We start from the raw sequence: 24,946 nt of genomic DNA on the forward strand, positions 1-24,946 counted from the left end.
AACTGACGATTTGGAGAATCGTTCGCGCAGGAATAATTTGAGAATTGTAGGTGTGCCCGAAAAGACCGAAGGAAACAACCCCACTGACTTTATTGAGACATGGCTGAAAACTAAGGTTGGAGGGGACAGTCTCACTAAATTATTTGCAGTAGAGAGAGCTCACCGGGTGCCGACCAGACCTCTGCCCCCTGGCTCCGCCCCACGGACCTTTCTAGCCAAAATCCTAAATTACAGAGACCGAGATATTTTGCTAAGGAAAGCCAGAAATATGGAGGAATTAACTATTGATGGCAACCGAATATCTCTATACCCTGATTATTCTACAGTTGTACAGAAGCTCAGGATGAAGTTTGGAGAGGCAAAAAGACGTTTACGTGAACTGGGCCTGGTTTATTCTATGCTATATCCAGCTAAACTACGTGTGGTGGCCATGGAAAAGGTTCACTTTTTTCAAAATCCTGAGGAGGTGTCTCATTGGCTGGATTTGAATGCTAAACGTATTGGAGCAGAAAAGATCCGCTGAGGAACATCAGACGTGAACTTCAGGCTGTTGTGATAGCTGTGGGAGGGGAAGAAAATTGAGTTGTTGATTTATTTTGGTTTATTACTAGAGGAATCTGATATGTGGTTCCTGTGTGTTAAAGTTGTGTTCGGCGGCGCAACTGTTTATATATTCTGTTTTAAAGGGCGGAGGGAGGAACGACTGAAGGAGAGGGTTAAACTCATTGGGAGCTGGTGTTGGCTATTGAGCCACTGTTGAGACTGCGAAAGCGCGTTCCCCTTTCTCGTACAGAGAGGGAGTAGGAGACTTTTTCTTGATTGGTAAAAAGTTTTGGGGGGTCTTGGGGGAGGAAGTTATTGAGGGAAGGGAAGGGTAAGGTTAGGGTTTTGTTTTGTATAATGAGGATTTGGGAGGGAGTTTTGGGTAGGTGGGACCAGGTTGGGGGGCTAAGGGAGACCAACGGAAGGAAGCTGAGCAGTTCTATCATTATGCAAAATGATGGGGGATAAAGTAAAAATTTTGAGCTGGAACATTAGGGGTCTATCGAATGATACCAAACGTAATGCTATCTTGCAATATAGTTTGAAGCAGAGACCCTCGCTGATATGCCTTCAAGAGACTCATTTAGTAAAAGAAAAGACGGGTTTATTGCAGAAAAGATGGGTGAGGAAGGCATATCATGCGAAATTCTCGGCCTATGCTAGAGGAGTGTCAATACTTGTACATACAAGCGTATCGTTCAAGGAGGTAGAGGTGGTAATAGATAGTGGCGGACAATACGTATTCCTTGTGTGTAAGATATATGCTAAGTTGTTGTGTGTCGTGTCGGTGTATATTCCTCCACCGTACTCAGGGAAAAAACTACAGGAAATCCTAAATCTATCCGGCAGGTGGGGAGGAGTTCCGTTACTTATAATGGGAGACATGAACAATATTATTGATGATCAGTGGGATAGGGGGCAGCATGCTAGGTTGAGGACGGAGGGGAATTTGACAGCATTTGGTAGCTATTTAAAAGAGGTGGCATGGAGGGACTTGTGGAGAGTTCGTAATAATGACATATACTGTTTCTCCTGTTACTCGGCGACATATGGCTCTCTATCCCGGATTGATTTGGCTATGGGTAATGAAGGAATGGATAGGATGGTACAGGAGATAGACTATATGCCTAGAATACTATCGGATCATAGTCCATTGGTAGTAACACTGCAAATTGAAGGCCCTGGGGAGGCAGTTAAATTGGGGTTGAAAATTAACCCTTTTTGGTTAAAAATTCTTGATATGGGAAAGATCGGGGAAGAGATAGGGGAATTTTTTTAATTTAATGATGGTAGTGCAGCGAAGCATGTGGTATGGGACACCATGAAAGCTTATTTGAGGGGAATATTATCTAAAGAGATTACTAGGCATAAAACAAAAACAAGGGAGTCCGACAAAATTATACTGGAGGAATTGAAGGCAGCGGAGGCTGAATTGAGTAATGTGCGTACTCAGGACACCATGAACCGTATGAAGATGGCCCAGGAGGAGGTTATCAAACTACATTTACGCAAAGCAGAGAGGGCGAGAGCTTTCCAAAAAGAGGCATTTTATGCGGAAGGGGAGAAAGTAGGTCATCTACTGTCGGTGATAACATCTGCTCAGAGGGACTCGACACATGTACACGCTCTGAAACTAGCAAATGGTAATATTGTAACACAGGGGGCCCAAATTTTGGAGGGGTTTAAGGGATTTTATAGTGATTTATATGCATCGCATACGGGGCAAAGCGAAGATGAAATTAATAGATTTCTAGAGGAGGCAAAATTACCTAGGCTGGAAGCTGAGGAAAGAGATTTGTTAGATAGGCCACTTACGGTGGAGGAGTTGGAGGGTGCTTTGAGGTCGATGGCAGGGGGGAAGGCTCCGGGGGCTGACGGCGTCCCTGTTGAGATATATGATGTCCTTTCTGAAGAGTTGTTGACCAGATTGTTGGGGGTGTTTGAGGAGTCACTGGAGAGGGGAATATTGCCTGCTTCCATGAGAGAGGCCACTATTGTGGTCATTCCTAAACCTGATAAAAACCCACGGTTGCCGGAGTCATACAGACCGATATCACTTCTGACAACAGATGTTAAGATTCTGGCTAAGGCCTTGGCGAACAGACTGACTCAGGTGAATGAAAAGGTGGTTCATTCGGACCAGTCCGGCTTTATGCCTAATAAATCCACTGCCATCAACTTGAGAAGGCTATTCCTCAATATGCAGATACCGGCGGAGAATGCTGGTAGGAGGGTAGTAGTTTCCCTCGACGCACATAAAGCCTTCGATAGTATAGAATGGCAATACCTGTATCGGTTCTGGGTCGCTTTGGGTTTGGGCCAGTTTTTGTGTCATGGGTGAGACTCCTATACTCCTCTCCAGTGGCTAAACTTAGGGTGAACAACGCACTGTCGGAGAGCTTTCAGCTCTTTCGAGGTACTCGGCAGGGGTGCCCGTTGTCCCCGTTGCTATTTGCTCTGGCAGTGGAACCACTGGCAGCGGCTATCAGAAGGTCTCAATTAGTAAAGGGGTTTGTGTATGGGCAAATGGAGGAGAAAGTTGCTCTATATGCAGATGATATTTTGCTTTTTCTTGAGGACCCTGGGGAGTCTTTAGGAAATGCGATTTCCTTAATTGAAGGATTTGGGCAAATTTCTGGATTGATTATCAACTGGGATAAATCAAGTGTTATACAGGTGGATAGGGAAGTAGATTGTACGAGGGAGGTGGAGCAGAATACGAAATTAAGGGTGGTGACGCAATTTAAATATCTGGGGATTCAGGTTTCTCTTCCCTTAACCAGATTTGAGGAACTTAATCTTGAGCATTTAATAAACAAACTACGCGTCAAAATCACAGCTTGGAATAAGCTACATTTGTCGGTGGTGGGTAGAGTAAACCTACTTAAGATGGTGGTGATGCCACAGGTTTTGTACATTTTGCATAACTCTCCGGTATGGATCCCTCTGACCAGATTTCGAAAACTCCGATCATTATTTGGGGAATTGGCGTGGGGTGGGAAGAACCCTAGAATTAGGCAGGAGATACTGCAGAGGCCTAAAGATGAGGGGGACTTGCCCTGCCTAATCCCTGGTTATACTTTTTATCTGCGCAAAGCCAACATCTTAGGGGTTGGGGGGATGGACTTGAGAAAGGTCAGGGACATAGTAGCTTGGTACATATAATTGGCAGGTGGCCCTTGGGTCAGGGTTTAGAAGCTGGCATATTTAAGAAGTTGGGAACTTGTTTTCACACCATAAATTTGATCCATAAGGTATGGCAGACGATTAAAGGTATAAGGGGGGTTGTGAAATTCACTGAGTTTTTGCCTATATGGGATAACCTCTCTTTTCAAGAATTTAATCATATGGAAGGAATGGGAGAGTGGAGGGAAAAAGGCATTGGGTTGATAGGTCAGTTGATTCACAACGGGAATCTTAAATCTTTTGGTATGCTGCAGCAGGAATTCCATTTCCCGGAGTTAAAGTTGTATCAATATAGAAGGGTTCAGCATGCATTTCAGGCACAAAAAAAGAGAGGGCCTATAGTGATTCAGAAGGATCTAATGTTGGATTTTATATTAAATAACAACGGAACAAAAGGGGCAATATCCGAAGTATATGGCGATTTGTTACATACCTTTCTATTGGATTACCCTATTAAGGCCAGAAGGAAATGGGAGGATGAACTGGGGCAAATAGACGATGATAGGTATGTATTCCAGTATAGACTCCCACCTAAGTTGTCGATGAGTGAGCCTGGGAGACTGTCGCAATTATATGTGATAAATAGGGCCTACAGGACACCTGACATGTTGTTTAAAGCCGGGCTGAGAGACGATTCTGAGTGCCCCAGGTGTTCCCAGTCTCAGGCTGGTATACTGCACATGTTGTGGCTGTGTCCCAGATTGTTCGCATACTGGGTTGTAGTGCTGAACCAGATAGGGGTGATTTATGGGTGTACGATTCCTAGGGATCCGGTGGTGTGTGTACTTGGGTACGTGGAGGAAATCCTGACTGACGAAACTGCCAAAATGGCAATTGCTAGATTATTGTTCATTGCAAGAAAGGTGATCGCAAGGTATTGGATTAGGGAGGAACCTCCTACTAGACGGGAGTTTATCGCACAAGCGAATCGTATTGTCCAGCTCGAGAGAAGCATATATAATAAGAGGAATAGGATGGGATTTTTTCAAAAGCTGTGGCAGCCATGGCTGGATGGGAATAACTGAACGGCGGTGGTAAAATGATGCTAATAATAAATATGTATGTACTGCTTAATCTGTTCTTTCCAAGAGAATTGTATGATTGGAGTTGGTCGTTAAGGGGGAGGGAGGGAGGTGGGGGGGTTTGTTTCTTGTAAAAATCAAAATATTGATATATATTGTTATCTGAATGGATATTGTTGTATATCTTTTGCATAATAAAAAATATTTGGTTTAAAAAGGAGGTGAAGGAGTCATGCTTTGGGCCGGAATCATGAGGAAACAGCTGATAGGGCCCTTTAAGGTTCCTAAAGGTGTGAAAATGACCTCTGCAAAGTATATAGAATTTCTGTCTGACAACTTTTTTTCCATGGTGTAAAAAGCAGAAACATGCCTTCAGGAGCAAAATCATCTTCATGCTGACAATGCACCATGTCATGCTGCAAAGAATACCTCCGAGTCATTGGCTGTTATGGGCATTAAAGGAGATAAACTCATGGTGTGGCCACCATCTTCCCCTGACCTCAACCCTATAGAGAACCTTTGGAGTATCATCAAGCAAAAGATCTATGAGGGTGGGAGGCAGTTCACATCAAAACAGCAGCTCTAGGAGGCTATTCTGACTTCATGCAAACAAATGCAAGCAGAAACTCTCCAAAAACTCACAAGTTCAATGGATGCAAGAATTGTGAAGGTGATATCAAAGAAAGGTTCTTATGTTAACTTGTAACTTGGCCTGTTAGGATGTTTTGGAGTTAAATAGCTTTTCTGTTCAGTGAATGTGACCTCCTAATGCTGCAAATTCCACAAATGAGCATTTTCAGTTGTTTAAAACATATCAAATGTTTAGAAATTCTACTGTGCCTAATAATTTGAAACAGTGCATTTTGAGTTTTTGTTCATTTTGGAGATTATACTGTTATCATTGGGTGGTTTCTTCAATAACATTTGATGCATACTCTAATGGGTGATGACTTTTATTAGACCGATTGTTATTTGCACCGACCATTTAAGAAAATCCTAGAAAAATATAATTTGCATAATAATTTGGAACATAGTGTAAAGGTATATATGTAAATGTACATAAACACATATGAATACATACATACAAACGCACATATATGAAAGCAGTGAGTGCATTAACATATACACTCACTGGCCACTTTATTAGGTACACCTGTCCAACTTCTTGTTAACACTTAATTTCTAATCAGCCAATCACATGGCGGCAACTCAGTGCATTTAGGCATGTAGACATGGTCAAGACAATCTCCTGCAGTTCAAACCGAGCATCAGTATGGGGAAGAAAGGTGATTTGAGTGCCTTTGAACGTGGCATGGTTGTTGGTGCCAGAAGGGCTGGTCTGAGTATTTCAGAAACTGCTGATCTACTGGGATTTTCACGCACAACCATCTCTAGTGTTTACAGAGAATGGTCCGAAAAAGAAAAAAAATCCAGTGAGCGGCAGTTCTGTGGGCGGAAATGCCTTGTTGATGCCAGAGGTCAGAGGAGAATGGGCAGACTGGTTCGAGCTGATAGAAAGGCAACAGTGACTCAAATCGCCACCCGTTACAACCAAGGTAGGCCTAAGAGCATCTCTGAACGCACAGTGCGTCGAACTTTGAGGCAGATGGGCTACAGCAGCAGAAGACCACACCGGGTACCACTCCTTTCAGCTAAGAACAGGAAACTGAGGCTACAATTTGCACAAGCTCATCAAAATTGGACAGTAGAAGATTGGAAAAACGTTGCTTGGTCTGATGAGTCTCGATTTCTGCTGCGACATTCGGATGGTAGGGTCAGAATTTGGCGTAAACAACATGAAAGCATGGATCCATCCTGCCTTGTATGGAGCATCTTTGGGATGTGCAGCCGACAAATCTGCGGCAACTGTGTGATGCCATCATGTCAATATGGACCAAAATCTCTGAGGAATGCTTCCAGCACCTTGTTGAATCTATGCCACGAAGAATTGAGGCAGTTCTGAAGGCAAAAGGGGTCCAACCCGTTACTAGCATGGTGTACCTAATAAAGTGGCCGGTGAGTGTATAATTGCTAAAGTGAAGAACCACACCACCAAAGAGAAAAGGTAATGAAATGTAATTAATGAATAAGTACAAAAACTCAACCAAAGATGATGATACAAATGTCATGCAGGGCTTAAAATCTTGGAAAAAAGAAAGAGTGTGCATGTAACCAATTAAGTATCGATAGCTTTCAATCTGTTTTTCTCTGACCAGCGTTTGAGTTAAACATATATGACAGGAGTCATGCAGCCATTGAAAAAAGAAAAAACTGAAGACGCTCCTACTATTTACAACAATTTTTATTTGAATATTTTATACAATGATGGGGCTAAAAAGTTTAATAGGATTTGATAACAATACAGAAAGGGGAGGGGTAGTGGGGCAAGCCCTATAACGGACTCACCCGCTTTGCCTACCTTGCCTCGGAGGTTGGCACCCTAGTATTGCAAATTGGTGCCCTGTCTCCTCGTCGGCTCGCCCCTTTCTGACCCTACTATGCCCAAAGTTTAAACGCCAAAAATGTGTGATGAAGTGACAATATGAAAATGTTCACATCACAAAAAAAGCCATTAGTAGATGGTTATATTATGGATACTACATTTTATATTTGCTGGCCTACGTACTAGTGGATGTTTTATTGTAACTGCTTGTTCTTGCTCTTCTATGAAAGTAAAAAAAAATTGTAAATAAAAATCTATTGTTAAAAAGTTATTTTCGGAGACCTGTAACTTTTTTTTTCCGATCTATGAAGCAGTGTGGGATCTTGTTTTTTTGCATCTTGAGCTGCTGATTTTATTGATACTATTTTTTTACTTTTTTTTTGTATAGTTTTTATTTTTTGTTTTGAAAATGCATTTTTTTAAATCATTACCGAATTTTTCAGACTATAAGACGCATTCAACCCCCCAAAAAAATTAAAAAAAATTGGTGTGCATCTTATAGTCAGAATACCGTATATACACGAGTATAAGTCGACCCGAGTAAAGCAGAGACCCCTAATTTTGCCACAAAAAACTGGGAAAACTTAATGACTCGAGTATAAGCCTAGGGTGGAAAATGCAGCAGCTACCGGTAAATGTCAAAAATAAAAATAGATACCAATAAAACTAAAATTAATTGAGACATCAGTAGGTTAAGTGTTTTTGAATATCCATATTCAATCAGGAGCCCCATATAATGCTCTATACAGTTCATGATGGACCCCATACAAAATACGCCCCATATAATGCTCCATACAGTTTATGATGGGCCCCATAAGATGCTCCATCTTAAAATATGCCCAATATAATGCTGCACAAATGTTGATTATGATCCCATAAGATGCTCCATAGAGACATTTGCCCCATACAATGCTGAACAAATGCTGATTATGGCCCCATAAGATGCTCCATAGACACATTTGCCCCATATAATGCTGCAGAAATGCTGATTATAGCCCCAGAAGATGCTCCATAGAGATATTTGCCCCATATAATGCTGCACATGGCCCCATAAGATGCTCCATAACAATAGTTGCCCCATATAACTCTGCACGTGGCCCCATAAGATGCTCCATAGAGATATTTGCCACCATATAGTGCTGCACATGGCCCCATAAGATGCTCCATAGAAATTTTTGCCCCATATGCTGTTGCTGCGATAAAAAAAAAAAATCACATACTCCCCTCTCAGGCCCCCGGCACTTGCTATACTCTCCCGTTCCACCACTGGCGCCGCTGTGTCTTCCATGTCCTCCGCACTGACTGTTCAGACAGAGGGCAGTGCGCACACTAATCACGTCATCGCGCCCTCTGACCTGAGCGTCACTGCAGAGGATGCGGAAGACGGAGCGGCGCCGAGGGTGGAACGTGGGACAGGTGAATATCGCGCACTGCCCCCATCATACTCACCTGCTCCCGTCGCGGTCCCTGCAGGTCCCTGGTTCTCCAGGTACTGACAGCTTCTTGCTGTAGTGAGCGGTCACATGGTACCGCTCATTACAGTAATGAATATGCGCCTCCACCCCTATGGGAGTGGAGTCGGGTCCATATTCATTACTGTAATGAGCAGCACCATATGATCGCTCAATACAGGAAGAAGCTGTCAGCGCCCGGAGAACCAGGGACGTGCAGGGACCGCGCCGGGAGCAGGTGAGTATTATTAGACAGCTGCTGCTCCCCCTCCCCTGCCGACCCCTGGGTATGACTCGAGTATAAGCCGAGAGGGGCAATTTCAGCCTAAAAAAATGGGATGAGATTCTCGGCTTATACTCGAGTATATACAGTAATTACAGTTAGCGTGGTGGCAGCATGGGTCTGGCAATTCTTCCGGTGGTCCGATGCTGCAGGGCGATGATCTCGCTCCCATCCCAGCCTGGTGCAGCAGGTGTGGGGGGCTCTGGTGACATTTTGTTAAATGTGTTGCCGAGATCTCAATATGCTCATGCACTGCTTCCGGCGGCCATTTTCCCAGAGGCCACAGCATTGAGGCAATAGAAGTGCAGGGGCTTCGGGCTTTCACAAAATGTCGCCGTAGCCCCCGCACCATTGTGCACCGCCGGACCTGCAGCACCATACTGGGATGGGATTTCCCAGAGACCACAGCATCGCAGCAATGGATGTGTGGGGGCTCCAGGCTTGCACAAAATGTTGCTGTAGCCCCCCGCACCGCCAAGCACCGCTGAACTTGCGCACCAGTCTGGGTCATATCGCCAGACCACCAAACACCCCCTGTGACTCCGCTCCCAATTCCACTCCCCGGTAAGGCTCCTTTCAAACTAGCGTCGGTACGGGGCCGTCGCCATGCATCGGCCCGACGCACGTTGAGAAAATAATGAACGGGGGCAGCGGATGCAGTTTCTCAATTCGCTGCCCCATTGTAATGTCAAGGGAGGAGGGGGGTGGACACGACGCACAAAAAAACGTTACATGTAACTTTTTTTGTGCCGACGGTCCGTCAAAACACGACGCATGACGGATGCAACGTGTGGACATACGTCGCAGTGCGTCGCTAATGCAAGTCTGGTGAAAAAACGCATCCTGCGGACAACTTTGCAGGATGCGTTTTTTTCTCCAAAACGACGCATTGCAACAAATGTCAAACAACGCAAGTGTGAAAGTAGCCTAAGCTGAATTCAGGACTGTAGGTCGGACCCTCATTTGACGTACAGTTGTGGCCAAAAGTATTGTCAACCCTGCAATTCTGTCAGATAATACTCAGTTTCTTCCAGAAAATGATTGCAATCACAAATTCTTTGGTATTATCTTCATTTAATTTGTCTTAAATGAAAAAACACAAAAGAGAATGAAGCAAAAAGCAAAACATTGATCATTTCACACAAAACTCCAAAAATGGGCCAGACAAAAGTATTGGCACCCTCAGCCTAATACTTGGTTGCACAACCTTTAGCCAAAATAACTGCGACCAACCGCTTCCGGTAACCATCAATGAGTTTCTTACAATGCTCTGCTGGAATTTTAGACCGTTCTTCTTTGGCAAACTGCTCCAGGTCCCTGATATTTGAAGGGTGCCTTCTCCAAACTGCCATTTTTAGATCTCTCCACAGGTGTTCTATGGGATTCAATGCTGGCCACCTTAGAAGTCTCCAGTGCTTTCTCTCAAACCATTTTCTAGTGCTTTTTGAAGTGCGTTTTGGGTCATTGTCCTGCTGGAAGACCCATGACCTCAGAGGGAGACCCAGCTTTCTCACACTGGGCCCTACATTATGCTGCAAAATTTGTTGGTAGACTTCAGACTTCATAATGCCATGCACACGGTCAAGCAGTCCAGTGCCAGAGGCTGCAAAACAACCCCAAAACATCAGGGAACTTCCGCCATGTTTGACTGTAGGGACCGTGTTCTTTTCTCCTGTAAACTGTATGTTGATGCCTTTGCCCAAAAAGCTCTACTTTTGTCTCGTCTGACCAGAGAACATTCTTCCAAAACTTTTTCAGGTAAGTTTTGGCAAACTCCAGCCTGGCTTTTTTATGTCTCAGGGTAAGAAGTGGGGTCTTCCTGGGTCTCCTACCATACAGTCCCTTTTCATTCAGACGCCGACGGATAGTACGGGTTGACACTGTACACACGGTAGACACAGGAACATTCAGGTCTTTGGAGATGGACTCGTAGCCTTGAGATTGCTCATGCTTCCTCAAAATTTGGTTTCTCAAGTCCTCAGACAGTTCTTTGGTCTTCTTTCTTTTCTCCATGCTCAATGTGGTACACACAAAGACACAGGACAGAGGTTGAGTCAACTTTAATCCATGTCAACTGGCTGCAAGTGTGATTTAGTTATTGCCAACACCTGTTAGGTGCCACAGGTAAGTTACAGGTGCTGTTAGTTAGAGAATTAAATTAGAGAAGCATCACATGATTTTTCGAAAAGTGCCAATACTTTTGCCACCCCCTTTTTTATGTTTGGTGTGGAATTACATCCAATTTGGCTTTAGGACAATTCTTTTTGTGTTTTTTCGTTTAAGACAAATTAAATGAAGATAATAATACCAAAAAATTTGTGTTTGCAATCATTTTCAGGAAGAAACGGAGTATTATCTGACAGAATTGCAGGGGTGTCAATACTTTTGGCCACAACTGTATTAATTTTTTTCCCCCATTTTTCTTCTGAAAATTTGGGGTGCGTCTTATAGTCCGAAAATTATGGTAATTTGCTTTTTAGTCCCCTTAAAAGCCCTGAAGCTGCGATCATTTGATTGCTTATGCTATATACCGTATATACTCGAGTATAAGCCAAGATTTTCAGCCCACTTTTTTGGGCTGAAAGTCCCCCTCTCGGCTTATACTCGAGTCATACCCAGGGGTCGGCAGGGGAGGGGGAGCGGGGGCTGTCTAATTATACTCACCTGCTCCTGGCACGGTCCCTGGCTTCCCGGCACCCCAGCTTCTTCCTGTACTGAGCGGTCACATGGTACCTCATTACAGTAATGAATATGCGGCTCCACCCCTATGGGAGTGGAGTCCATATTCATTACTGTAATGAGCGGTAACTGTGACCGCTCAGTACAGGAAGAAGCTTCGGGGAAGCAGGGACTGCGCAGCGCCAGGAGCAGGTGAGTGTAACGGGGAGGGGAGCGCGATATTCACCTGCTCCTCGTTCTGGCGCAGCGTCTTCTGCAGTGACGCTCAGGTCAGAGGGCGCGGTGACGTGGTTAGTGCATGCCCTCTGCCTGAACGTCAGTGCAGAAGACGCTGAAGATGGAGCGGCATCTGAACGAGGAGCAGGTGAATATTGAAAGTGCCAGGGGCCTGAGCGACGGAGAGGTGAGTATGTGATTTTTTTTTTTTTTATCGCAGCAACAGCAAATGGGGCAAGTGTCTGTATGGAGCATCTATGGGGCCATAACGTTTGTGCAGCACTATATGGCGCAAGTGTCTATATGGAGCATCTATGGGGCCATAATGTTTGTGTAGCACTATATGGCGCAAGTGTCTATGGGGCAAGTTTCTGTATGGGGCCATAACATTTGTGCAGCACTATATGGGGCAAGTGTCTGTATGGGGCCATAATCAACGTTTGTGCAGCACTATATGGGGCAAATATCTTTATGGAGCATCTTATGGGGCCATTATTAACCTTTATGCAGGATTACATGGGGCATATTTTAATATGGAGCATCTTATGCGGCCATCATAAACTTTATGGAGCATTATATGGGGCTCCTGATTCAATATGGATATTCAAAAACGCTTAACCTACTGATGTCTCAATTAAGTTTACTTTGATTGGTATCTATTTTTACTTTTGATATTTACCGGTAGCTGATGCATTTCCCACCCTAGGCTTATACTCGAGTCATTAAGTTTTCCCAGTTTTTTTGTGGCAAAATTAGGGGGGGTCGGCTTATACTTGGGTCGGCTTATACTCGAGTATATACGGTACTTTAATAAGATTGTTTCAGTATGTGATAAAATTGGCTCAGCATCACAGGAAGACAAACATGGGAGTTACAAAGACCTTCAGCAGGCCTCCAAGTGCCAAGCAAACCCATCAATTCCCATAGTCGTGGAGGCCCGATGGGAGCCAGTGTGGCATCTTTTAATTGCGTCTGTCAGTTTGACAATGACATTGAAGAGGTTAAACTATATTACTTGAAGCATACTCATGTCGTTGTAGTTACAGGCAGATACTGGCTCTGTAATACAGCTGTAATCTGGCACTTATGAAGCAGGCTCAGCTGCTGAGCTTGCATCAATCTTTACTTAAATGGAACCTGTCCCCACTTTTCTGTCCTACCAGCTAAAAATTTAATTTTTTTTCAATGTCCGCTATGCATTCCCTAAATACTTATGTAACCCCCTGACTCCCCATGTATCACCCATAAAAAACCTTTTATATTTCTCCAGAAATATATGCCAATGGGCTTGGCTTAAGTTCAGTCACTCCACCCCTCTCCTCGGCTGCTGCACGCAGCGCTTGATGTGGATGACGCAGATCGCTGTGAGATATCGCACCCGCGTAGTCAAATGGTTTCTCGCGCGTGCGCAGCATGCTTTGCCCAACTGCGAGCAAAGCCAAAAAGCAGAAGTGCGCATGTGCGAGAAACCATTTGACTGCGCAGGTGCCATGTTTTACAACGATCTGCGTCATCCACGTTATAGGCTGCATGAAGCTGCCGAGGAGAGGGGTGGAGCGAGTGAACCGAAGCCATGCCTATCAGACCGGACTGACCCTATTTGCATACATCGCGGGAGAAATAAAGGTTTTTATGGGTGATACATGGGGAGTCAGGGGGTTACATAAGTATTTAGGGAATGCATAGCTGACACTGAATAAAATTTTATTTTTAGCTGGTAGAACAGAAAAGTGGTGACAGGTTCCATTTAACATTAACAAAGTAGTCTGAATAGGTGCGTATCAGGAGCAGCTACCTCCATATACAATATACAAAAAAAGGTTGCACTCTATCCTGCTAAAGCATGTCAATGTGAAATATATGAATAGCAATACTTTGTATATTGTATATGGAGGTAGCTGCTCCTAACGCACCTATTCACACTAGTCAGTTTGGTCAGGTTTTTTTTGTTAGGTTCCCTTTAACTACCTGTGATGAAAATGTACATCTTGGTTAATATTTTCCATTAGTAAAAATTAACACTCAAGTACTTTGAAATTTTACTATTTGTAGACTTGCATGACCTTGTAAGACAATCAAGCAATTTATGGATTATTGGGTATGCATCATCAGAAAATTTCATATTATTTAAATGTTTTTATATTAGATGTAATTTTAATGTTTTATAATGTGTTTTTTCCAGAGCGGCAGTCAGAACACGTGGTGCCGACTCTTCATAATCCCTGACATTTGCTGAGTGTCACTAGTGCGGTGCGCGCGCCCCTGCTCACAACCCACAACCTATTGGCTGCTCTGTGCGCACAGGACCTGTGATGAGGTCACAAAAGGGGAGGAGTCAGGGGTCACATGATCGGGACCTCCATGGATTGCAGGACTCTGCTGTGCTGGTTGCCATGGTAAGCTACCTTATGTGTGGCGTCAGGAGGGGTTGACTGTGGATGAGCGGAGCTGAATGTGTATGAGGTACGGAGCGGAGCTGCATGTGGATGAGGTGTACGGAGCGGAGCTGCATGTGTATGAGGTGTACGGAGCAGAGTCGGGTGTGTATTAGGTGTACGGAGCGGAGCTGCATGTGGATGAGGTGTACGGAGCGGGGCTGCATGTGGATGAGGTGTACGGAGCGGAGCTGCATGTGTATGAGGTGTACGGAGCAGAGCCGGGTGTGTATTAGTTGTACGGAGCGGAGCTGCGTGTGTATGAGGTGAGCGGAGCCGTGTGTGTATGAGGTGTACGGAGCAGAGCCGTGTGTGTCTGAGGTATATGGAGCGGAGCCGTGTGTGTGAGGTGTACGGAGCGGATCTGCGTGTGTACGAGGTGTACGGAGCGGAGCCGCGTGTGTACGAGATGTAGGGAGCGGAGTCGGGTGTTTATTAGGTGTACGGAGCGGAGCTGCATGTGTATGAGGTGTACGGAGCAGAGCCGGGTGTGTATGAGGTGTATGGAGCAGAGCCGCGTGTGTACGGAGCGGAGCCGTGTGTGCAAGGTGTACGGAGCGCAGCCGCGTGTGTAGGAGTAACTGTGTGGCCATTATACGGTACACAGTATCATGTGCGGCCATTATACAGTATTGAGCACTGTGTGTGGCCATTTTACAGTATGGAGCATCATGTGTGGCCATAATACAGTATGGAGTATCATGTGGGGCCATTATACAGTATGGAGCATCATGTGTGGCCGTTACACAGTATGGATGCGGCCATTATACAGTATGGAGCATCATGTGGGGCCATTATACGGTATGGAGCATTATGTGGGGCCATTATACAGTATGGAGCATCATGTGCGGCGAATATACAGTATGGAGCATCATGTGTGGCCATTATACAGTATGCAGCATCATGTGTGGCCATTATACTGTATGGAGCAATATATGGGGCTCATTATTCTGTATGGAGCACTGTGGTGCCCAGAATACTGTATAGAGGACTATACTGTCTGATTTATGACCTATTGTAGAATGTACAATAGTTATCACTCATGTAATGTATGGGGGGACTCTATATGAGATGGGAGCCCTATAGGGGGGCTGTACTGTATATGTGTTTGGGGGGGGGCGCCGTTTTGAAGTTCGCCTCAGGCAGCAGTATGGCCAGGTTCACCCCTGATTGTATAAGAAAAGGAGAACTTGTGCAATTTTCATGCTGGCCACTAAAACTGATATCAGCCTTACACTTCCTGTATTTTTCAGGAGCCACATCAACATAGGCTGCCGTAGGCTGACTCATTCATTCTTTTTTTTAAAAAAAAAACCCTGAAAAGTAATTTTTGAGCATGCACTTATCCGGGAAAAGCTCTATGTGAAGCTGGTGGAAGGTGGTGAGCTGTGGCCATATTCAGTTGTGAATGGTGATTGTATATAAAGGTCTTGTAATTCTGAATATAATGATAATAATGAGACTGCTGGAAAGTAATCTGTACATAACAGGAAATCCAGTTTTATGCTTAGTGAAATGTAAAAATTGCAATATTTCAGATTTTTTTTTTTCATTTTATAAAGATTGTAATATGGAAAATTTTAATAACCATTTAAAGAAAATCATTTTTTGTTTGTGTCAATAATGATTTATGTTACCCTTATCGTAATAATGATCTAGAAGTTGACTTTTACAATTCGCTCCTGGTTGAAATCTCTTTATTAATTGGAACATTCAAATTCAGTCTCTTAGAAAAATGTTATCGCCAGCCCTCTCCTTTACTACACATGTTAAGAGTTGTTAGGAGGATACATCAAAAAGTAAAAACAATTCCTCACCGATCCCCTACTGTACCCACCCCACTGTGTTGGCCTACAGCAGGCACATGCCTGAGTTTGGAATGTCATTGCTGATTATAGGTATAAAGGAGTGGACTTGCATAAAGTGCTGGTTCCTTTTTTACCATGTCTCATTGAGTTTTCTTGTTGCTTGATGTTCACGAAGCTGTCCATGTAACCTCTAAGGCTTCTTTCACATTTCCGTCGGTACGCGGCCGTCACTAAGCGTCGGCGCGACGTACCGACAGATGTTGTGAAAATTCGGCACAACGTGGGCAGCGGATGCAGTTTTTCAACGCATCCACTGCCCATTCTAAAGTCCCGGGAAGGAGGAGGTGGAGTTCCGGCCGCACATGCCCGGTAGGAATTGCAGGACCTGATGTACGAAAAAACGTTCCCTTGAACGTTTTTTCGCTACGACGGTCCGCCAAATACCGACGCATCCAGTGCACGACATATGGAACATGTGTCCATACGTCGGGATGCGTCGCTAATACAAGTCTATGTGCAAAAAACGCATCCTGCGGGCAGCTTTGCATTGATGCGTTTTTTGCACAGAACGACGCATTGCAACGTCTTCAAAAAGACGGAAGTGTGAAAGTAGCCTAAGCGTCATTAGCAATGTGGTAAGAAAAGCTTTTTGGACTCTCTTAATTCTCTTCAAAAAACATTATCCATGATAAATTACCAAACTTGTAAAGACTTGATATCAAGAGCTAAGAGTATTTCATTTATTGAAACATCTTTCTTTTTCTAACAACAGTGCCTGTAAAACAAATCTCAAGGACAAGAAAGCTATGCCAGTCTTCAACAAATTACAATTAATTCACAAGTGGTTATACAGCACCTGTCCAGTATTATTTTATATGCGATTCTTACCTCATAACTGGTCATCAGGCTACCAACTCTAAGTGGTAAAATAGAATATATATATATTGGTCTACCTGTTGTATCAAGTGATTATATTGCTTTATTATGTGTGTGTGTATGTAAATATATTTATTTGTAACAATACTAATAGACATATGTTCACGGATTCACGCAAAGAAAATGTAATGGAATTATAGTGCAGTAAAAGCAATGCAGTGGCAATGACTCATATTCTTCAGACCACACAGGTATTGTGCCGTTTGGTTACTTGGATGCCGTGCCTATCTACTGTATCTTAGATTAGTATGTACTTTAGGCATGCAGCCCTTCACATGTATAACTATTACCTATGATATACACTGACATGATGTGATTTTTAGCCATGGGGATCTGCAAGCACTGTCCATAGCTTGGTAGTCTCTTCCCCTATTGTCTCGGCTTCCTGTCCCTGCACTGTACTGTATCTACTTATATATTAGTGTCTATATTTATGCAATACCTTTAGCCCCTGTGGACATTGTTTTCACACATCGGTCTACCTGTTGTGTCCAGTGATTATTATATTGCATATACATCTATATATTATAACCATATACATATGTTCACTGATTCGCTCCTAAAGAAAATCTTGATTGGCTTTGATCTGCACTGCATCCTTCAACCTACTTGATGGGCAGGTCTCCCTGTGTGTATATAGGGAGAGTCCATTCAATTCCCTGCAGCATCACTGGGAAAAACCGTCTGGGAGAGTCACCGGCGTTCCATAGAAAAATACACCTGGTTTTAATTGTGCTGCCAGGCTCTGATTCGTGCTGCCCATGATTAGGCAGCACAAATTAGTTAACTAGTTCCCTTTAATGATTCCCATGCAGTCTACATACATTACTGTATAAAGCAACTATGATGTTTGTCCACTGTTATTTAATGAGGTGTCAAGTTCTTAAATTGCTTTATTTATAATGCATGAAAATAAGCAAGTTTGTATTTGAATTGCTCATTCTATCTTCTGGCATTCTCTTGCAATTAGAGCTGTTATCTTTTATAGTGTATAGTGTACCAGTAAAATCTGCTTGTGTCAAACGCATTCCCAAAACTTTATCTTACAATTAGTTATATGCCACCTGATCGTGCCAACTAGAATAACTTGCCCATACACCACATGACCTTGGGAACTGGGTGAAGTTTGAACAGCTGTTGCCAGGTGACCATGAAAAACTAAGAATGTGTTTCTTAATATTCTATCGTATTCCCTTCCCCTCCACACAAGGCCATTCATGTTCTTTAAAAAATAAACTAAGAGGCTAGTTGAGAAAGTGATTTACAAAAATAAAAAGCCACGAGGAAGTAGAGAGAGAGACTTTGACATTTGCAAAACAAAGTACTGTATTACAGTAGAATCTCCTGTTGACATCACTGGGGAGTGCTGGGCAGCATAAATATCACTATGGGGTAGGCTGGAGGGCATATATATCATTGGGGAAAACTGGAGAGCATACATATCATTGAGGAGGGCTGGGGGACATGGACATCACTGGGAGGCATATAAATCACAGAAGAGGGTTGGGGCATAGACGTCACTGAAATGAGGGGCAGAGACATCACTAGGAAGCATAAATCACTGGAGGCATATAAATCACTGAGGAAGGCTGGGGGGACTAGACAACACTGGGCATCATAGATATCACTAGAGAGCATACACATCACTGGGGGCCAGCATGAGGACGCAACCCCTCGTGCTAGTGTTTGCAGAGCAAATGGTTGTTTAAAAGCTGCTTTTTTCTTGCCATAATACAAATTCTAACAGTCTATTCCGTAGGACTATCAGCAGTGTACCCACCAGACTTCTGTACAACACAACTGATGGTCCCAACCCCATTTATAAGGCAAGAAATCCCACTTATTAAACCTGACAGGGCACACTTGTGAAGTGAAAACCATTTCCGGTGACTATCTCTTGAAGCTCATCAAGAGAATGCCAAGTGTGTGCAAAGCAGTCATCAAAGCAAAAGGTGGATACTTTGAAGAACCTAGAATATAAGACATATTTTCAGTTGTTTCACACTTTTTTGTTAAGTATATAATTCCACATGTGTTAATTCATAGTTTTGATGCCTTCAGTGTGAATTTACAATTTTCATAGTCATGAAAATACAGAAAAATCTTTAAATGAGAAGGTGTGTCCAAACTTTTGCTCTGTACTGTATATTGTCTATATTTACACAGTACCTTTAGCACCTGTGGACATTGTTTTCACATTTCTTGGTCTACCTGTTGTCTAGTGATTATTATATTGCATATACACTATTTTTAGATTTGTGATATTTACTATTATGTGTGTGCACTTGTCTCTACGGTGCTATCATTTTTCCAAACCATGTATTCAATAAAGGTTTTATATTTCAGTAATTTTGGCATGATTTATGACTCCATAGTTGGTATCGGTAGTTAATCCGTAGAGTACTGTATATTGACTGCATGGGAATTCTTAAATCAGCAAGGAACAGCATCATTCCTGATTCCTATGCTTTTATTTACAAATGAATCTGTAGGCATCCATTCATGAATGAGCCTTTAAGTCACTCATTTTATTTCTGGCGTACTTATATACATCATTTTTAACTAGAGTGCTGGTTATGGGGTACAATTTAAACCAAAGCCATTTAAGGTTTTCTTCATGAATGAATCGGTGGACATCCATTTATGAAAGAGCCATAGAGGAATGCATGAGGAAATTCAGTGTTTCAAGCTGGATATACAATATATCTATAACTATGTAATTTTCCACTTGCAGTACGGCAGTCTGGTAAATTGTTTTAAATATAATTCCAATGTTCATTACATTTAGATAATTTAAGAGAAAAAGGAAGTCTAACTTTTCAAATTTAATCTTTCAAGCTCTGTCAAACCACTAACAGCCCAATAATTCAGTAGGTGCTATAGTTTCAACAAGCAGCAGCTTGCTGCAGTGTCACTACTTAAGGTGCCTTCTGTTGACTGAAATTATAATTGTAAAAATGTTGAAAACCATTTTGTTATTCTATCGCACTGTGATTAAAAAATTGCTACTAGACAGGTACATTAAGTTAAACTTTTAACACAATGGTTAGAAGAACGATTGCTTCAACTGTACAAGAATGGCTTACTTACACTAGATAAAACAGTACATTGGATTGTCAAGTTCATAATACTCTTCATGAACTCTAGTATTTGTGATTAGGATCTCTATGAACGTTGAATTTTTTATCATTAATTTGCATTTTGGAATTGTTTGCACTTATCTGTGTTAATTGGTTTTGTAATAAACATTAAATCTGTTTTTACCAACTTTTTTAAGAAACATTTTATTGAATTGATGAAAGCAAAATGTACAAGATACAATATATTGCATGAAAATATATCAAATATTATATATCTAGTAACAAACCAATAAAGATTGACTATGTACATTATGTGCAATTAGTAAGATAAATGAATAAATCTAGAAGTGGGAAACAATAGGGTGATACTCTAAAGTAGAGTGTGCTGGTTACATGTGTACCTGGTGAATGGCACATCATCTATTTATAAAAACTGCTGCCTCATGTCTAGTGGATAACTGCTCAGAGATATTGGATCCAGTTGGATGAACATGTAAGGTAAAAAAAACACAAAAATTGAGCTTGACTTGAATCGGTACACATGCAGAACTTAAATGCATGTTCACATTGGCCACAAAACATATAACATGTAAGGTAGTCTGTGCTGTTGAAGTAAATTCTTCAGAAATTAATGAGGTTTTTTATTCACAACACATTTGATCGCCATACCCCTGTCTTTATTAGGTGAAAGAAAACAAATGTCAGCAGGGGCAAACTGAGTACTGAAGTACAAATAATAAACGGCAATAAAACCCCCTTTTATTGCCAATTGTTTATTATTTGTACTTCAGTGGGATTGCACAGTGCTCTAAACAGTACTTCATAGATGAGTGATAAGCCCTATAGCAAACACCAGGACACGTGACAGACAAGAGCCAGGTATGTTTTTGGTATTAATTCAGGAATGTTTGTTCACACATTGAGACACCATTATTTACCTCTCCAATCCATGCACCCCCTAGAAAGCTACTTTGGATGTTTCCAATAACCTTTTTGGCATGATATAATACTTTTTGAAAGGAGTGTAGTACTGCTGCAAAATTTCCTGGGGCAAGGGGCTCATTTCCTGTCCCTCCGGCTAGAGGAACCCTAGGCTATCCCAGTTCACCGGATTACTCCTGAAGGTGGAGATGCTGGGGCCTCATACTTCCTAAATGCATGTTGATCTGTTTCCTCCCCACGCAGTGAGATATGGAACTGCAGTGAAGAGGTAACACAAACCTGACAGGTGGGGTTAAAAGAAAACTACAATCATACAAATACACTCACTAAACAACTAAATCAATGGAAAAGTAGGAGGTAAAAATTAAATGGAATAAAGATTAGGATAAAAACACAGTACCAAATCCACACCGATATCTCCTGAGAACAACGCCATCTGACTTCTGCTACTTCAGACTACTCCTTCAACACTAAACCAGGAAGTTGAAAACTATCACCAATAACCCCCTAGTGCAAGGTGTGAGCATACAGTATATACCTGACAGGATGAGGAGTGGTCAACACAGAAACGCTGAGACAATTCTGGATGGAAAGCTCCAGGAGACGGAGAGAACTGATTACCCCTTGCAGCAACAGAGCAAGGAAGATCTGCACTGCTAAAAGAAAGGTGAAGCAGATGTAAACCGTGCAGGGGTTTGGTTAACCAAAAGCCGCAATCTTCTGGTCACGCTGTTGCTGTACCCCCATGACACCAGGATTCAATTCTACATTCCTAGAATATGTTTAGCATTGTCCAGTTGCTAATAGACTCCTCAGACATTTTGTCAATCCGAAAATACCCATTTTCCACGTGTTTGAAGGAGTAAAACGAGTATAATGAATCCGCTGTAAAAAATGTATATATCTGCACCAACTTACCGTATTTTTCGCTTTATTAGATGCACCTGATTATATGACGCACCTAGATTTTAGAGAGGAAAGTAAGAAAAAAAATATATTGAGCCAAATAGTGTGCAAAAACTTTTGATAAAATACAAAAATATCTGTGGATGATGCTCTGTTATGGGGGATATGTGAATTACAGTACAGTGCCTGCAGTACCGTATATTTTGACTGCCACCCCCTCATCCTCAGGAATACATCCACTTACTGAATACATTTATGAGGGAGGTGGTAGTCACATTTGCAATAAACACTTTGGATACTACATTACATTGTATATTTACACTAAATATGGCTAGAACCCCCATCACCCTTCAGAATATACCCATTGATACAGTATATTCTGAAGGGTGATGGGGGTTTGCTCATCTTTCCTAAAAGGATCTCGAACTTGTGAGTACTGTAGTTGCAACATTAAATAGTGTGCAGAGACGGATATGCGATTGGTGGAGGCAGCTCAGCAACACATCCATCCACCAATCACTATCCATCCCTGCAGAGGAGGAGGAGAATCACTCTTCTCTACCTCCTCAGCTTTAGGCCTCTTTCACACATCCGTTTCTCTGGTATGTGTGGTGACAGTTTTCACACGTACCGGAGTCACTGACACACATAGACTCATGCAAATGAGTCTGTGCACATGTCAGTGTGTTTTCACGGACCGTGTGCCCCACCTGTAGACATGTCCATTTTTTACTGTCCACACGGGTGGCAAAGTGTCCCGCACACGGAAAACACATTGATGTCATCCATGTGACACGCATCGGTGCCGGGGCAGAAGCGCTACAGAAAGTGCTCTTCCCCGGTGCCGGGTGCTGAAGATGGCTCTCATCATTTTCCCCAGCTCTGCCAGCGATCGGTGCGTGCAGAGGAGAATGATGAGTTATATTCAAGTCAGAACAATGACAAGGGTGGGGGCTTTTTGGACTATTACTCCCATCAACCTACACCTGCTGTCACTAATAAAAGTGACAGCAGAAGCAGATGATGGGAGTATTCTTCACCTACCGCCTGCGATATAAAGTAAATGAATGAAAAACCTGGTGTGGGTTTCCCCATATCTTCTATAACCAGCCAGGCAAAACTAACAGCTGGGGGCTGCAACTGTCAGCTTCAGCAAGGTTGGTTATCAAGAATAGAGGGGTCTTCACACCTTATTTTTAAATATTTAAAAAAAAACGACGTGAGGTCCCCCCCATTTTTGACAACTAGCCTTGATAAAGTTCACAGCTGGTGGCTGGTATTATCAGGCTGGTAAGGGGCCTTGGATATTGGCCCCCCCAGCCTAAAAGCAGCCCGCCGCTGCCCAGAAAAGGCGCATCTATTAGATGCGCCATTTCTGGCGCTTTGCCCGACTCTTCCCACTTGTCCTGTAGCAGTGGAAAGTGGGGTCTATATTTGTGGGGTTGATGTCACCTTTGTATTGTGAGGTGACATCATGCCCACGACTTAGTAATGGAGAGGCGTCTATAAGACACCTATCCATTACTAATCCTATAGTTGGATTGTAAATATAGACACAACTAGAATAAACTCCTTTAATTGAAAAAATGACACAGACTTCTATAATATTCTCAATTAAACCATACTTACGACCTCGCCTAATTCCACCGAAGCCCTCATTCTCCTGTAATAAAAGTAAAATAAAAACAACAATATACCATACCTGTCCATCATTCTGTCCCACGCTGTAATCCATGTCTGGGGGATAATTAGTTTTCAGCCTGGACGGTGCCAAGATGCGACTGTCCAGGCTGAAAACCACTGGTGAATGAGCTGCTGAGAGCGCAACATCATTCTCCAGCAGTGACATCATCGAGGCCGAGTTGAGCTCTCCATCTGCGCCGCATCCGCTGCCATTTTCCTGGAGACATCGCGTAGAGGCAGGCGCGGATGGAGATCTCGGCTTTCCTCCATCTGCGCCGACTGAGACGCCGGACCCTGAAAGAATGGCGACCGCCATATGCCGCCGCCGCAGGGCCACGGCTCACTGCCGTACCACCACCGCTTGCTGCTGTACCACCACCGCAGGACCGCCGCACCACCACTGCAACACCTCCAGCTCCGGGCCCGCAGCATCGGTAAGATCAGTGTTCGGTTTATAAGACACACCCCCATTTTCCCCCTAGTTTTGTGGATCATAAAAGTGCTTCTTATAAAAAGTACGGTATATCTGGCAACGAACAAGTGGAGAACTCGAACCAGCAAGAATACTACAATTTTCATAATATTAGGAATACCAACATTCCACTTCTACCAAACCTTAGATGGCCATAGAAACTAGGCAGTGGTTTTGTAAGATTTGCATCATGAACTAGATCCTCCAGAAGAGTAAGGTCCAGGGTGATGATGAGCCCTTCAAACAGTGTCCCAATTTTATTTCTAACTTGATAATATCAGAGGAATGAATGGTCTGGAAGACCAGATTACAATTGTAATTTCTGAAATGTAAAGAGCACACCATAATTTTTGATGTCACAAAGAAAAAAAAATCCCATGTGTTTTCCTGAACTGAATGTCATTGATGACTCCATGAATAGGAAGATGTGGGTTTAGCCACAATTTTGTATGGGGCGACTGTTTAGCTTCCTTTCCAGGTGAAAGGCAGAGAACAGTGTGCCATACAAATAGGGTTCCCGACATGGGATCAGGGTTATCCAGGATAGTAGACATTGCGCCTCTCAATAGAAATACCCTCAGTGTTTTTTCAAGACCGATTATATCATTTCTAGGCAAACCCTTAGGTTATACTCAGATGACTTCAGCCACCAATGGGAATAGACCAGTTGGTTGAATGAATGTTACTAGTAAAGTTTTGGAAGGGAAATGCACTACGGGTGGGAATCACCAATAATATTTTGAGATGCTTTTTATGAAAAGCTGCAAAGAAGCTCTTAAAATGGCAAAACTGGAGAATGAAAAATATATAGAAAATTTGGAAGCATTTTCATGTTAAGTGATTAATTCTTTTTCCACCAAT

The 24,946-nt window shown here is 42.9% G+C and overlaps 1 long non-coding RNA gene across 1 annotated transcript in view; it reads left to right on the forward strand.

The window, feature by feature from the left end:
• LOC143807562 (uncharacterized) overlaps positions 1 to 22,709 on the forward strand; it is an 89,803-nt gene extending 67,094 nt beyond the window's left edge. The window contains exons 4-5 of the long non-coding RNA XR_013221766.1: positions 14,006 to 14,219; positions 16,839 to 22,709. This is a non-coding gene — a long non-coding RNA (uncharacterized LOC143807562). The remainder of the gene's footprint in view (positions 1 to 14,005; positions 14,220 to 16,838) is intronic.
• The last annotated feature ends 2,237 nt before the right edge of the window (positions 22,710 to 24,946 follow it).

This window comes from Ranitomeya variabilis, chromosome 2, assembly GCF_051348905.1.
Source record: "Ranitomeya variabilis isolate aRanVar5 chromosome 2, aRanVar5.hap1, whole genome shotgun sequence".
In the NCBI taxonomy this organism is placed as follows: domain Eukaryota; kingdom Metazoa; phylum Chordata; class Amphibia; order Anura; family Dendrobatidae; genus Ranitomeya; species Ranitomeya variabilis.